This window comes from Lichenostomus cassidix, unplaced genomic scaffold (assembly GCF_008360975.1).
Source record: "Lichenostomus cassidix isolate B80296 unplaced genomic scaffold, HeHo_3.0 HiC_scaffold_43, whole genome shotgun sequence".
In the NCBI taxonomy this organism is placed as follows: Eukaryota; Metazoa; Chordata; class Aves; order Passeriformes; family Meliphagidae; genus Lichenostomus; species Lichenostomus cassidix.
This window is the reverse complement of record NW_028147635.1, coordinates 94447-95745: the sequence shown is the minus strand read 5'-3', so window position 1 is coordinate 95745 and position 1299 is coordinate 94447. Positions and strand designations below refer to the sequence as shown.

The 1299-nt window shown below is 60.6% G+C and overlaps 1 long non-coding RNA gene across 1 annotated transcript; it reads right to left on the bottom strand.

Annotated features, from left to right (window-relative positions):
* Positions 1 to 134: 134 nt before the first annotated feature.
* On the bottom strand, positions 135 to 857 carry LOC146421052 (uncharacterized). The gene is made up of 2 exons (XR_014848814.1): positions 794 to 857; positions 135 to 753 (listed from the first exon to the last, which is right to left on the bottom strand). It is a non-coding gene; the product is annotated as an uncharacterized LOC146421052 (long non-coding RNA).
* Between the last annotated feature and the right edge of the window lie 442 nt (positions 858 to 1299).

Genomic DNA, 1299 nt, shown 5'->3' with positions numbered 1-1299 from the left:
CCCCCAACGCTGGAGCCCCGGCACCGGCCCTGCCCCTCAGCGCCGTCAGCATGGAGCCCCGGGGTGTTGTGTGCGGGTGGGAGGGAGGGAGGGAGGGAGGGAGGGAGGTGGGTTGCGTCGATTCGCCTCTTATCGCCGCCACCGCTCTCGGTTACGTGCGGTGACGCCCCCAAAGCGGAGGGGGTCGAACACCAACCCCGGCTCACCAAAGGTAAGGCGGTCGGAGCAGCGCCGGGGCAACGAGGATGGAAAGCACAGCGGCCGGGGCAAATGGGAGGAGGACGGAGAGCCCCAGGGCATCCGCTGGACACCGGACAAAATAAACTCCAACGTCAGAACACATCAAATGCTTTGTCTCCTCTTTGGTCTCTCAATGAGTCACCTGCGATGCAAAGAAATCACAAAGGCCCACACCTCCCCATGGGAGAGGAGGACGGTGAGCACCCCCAAGCCCTCCAAAAGCAAAGATGACAACAATGCCCCGGCCCTCATCCGGGACAGGGAGCTAGGATGGCCCAGCGTTCTCTCTATGTCTCTCCTGCCTGGGGAGTCCTGGGCGTGTCTCTGTCCTTCTCCACCTGCTCGGTGCCTGTTGGTGGCTCCATTCTTCTCTCCCTGGGAGTCTCCATCCCTCTTGGCCCTGCTTTGTCTCTTTGCCTCTTGCACCGGGGGATGCTTGGGGGTCTTGCGGGCTGTCCTGCAGGGGGCGTGACCTCGGCTGGGTCACCACAGGGGTGAGGGGGACAGAGACCCCTTGGTCCCCAGCGTGGCCCAGAGTGAGAGGGACAGAGACCCCCAAGCATCCCCTGGATTGAGAAGGATGGAGAATCCAGCGAGCATGCCCCCGGCACGGGGTGAGTGGCATGGAGAGCGCCCCGCCCCGCCCCCCCCGGCTCTCTCCGGCTTGAGAAGGATGGAGACCCTTGTGATCATCCCCCGGGGAGAGAGGGACCGCAAACACAGCTCCTTCTCCCTGCCCTGGGTGGCTGTGGCTGATTTGACACATGGCTTTCCTTCCCATGTGTGTTCTTTCCTTCCCATGTGTGTTCCCAGCTTTTTGTCAGTTTGCTGACTAGTGTTTCCTGCAGCACTGGATTTTCTGCAGAGCTTGGGGTTGGCAAACGAGCTCTCGCAGAGGTTCCATTCCATCATCTGCCCATGTCCACATCGGGAACTTCATCCCACTTCTTCTCCCTTCTACAAAAAACCATGAATTGCCAGATGGAAATGTCTTGTAAGGTTTCATCCTTCGGCCACTCCTCTGCATCTCCCCATGTGGAAAGTGGCCAGCACCGATGA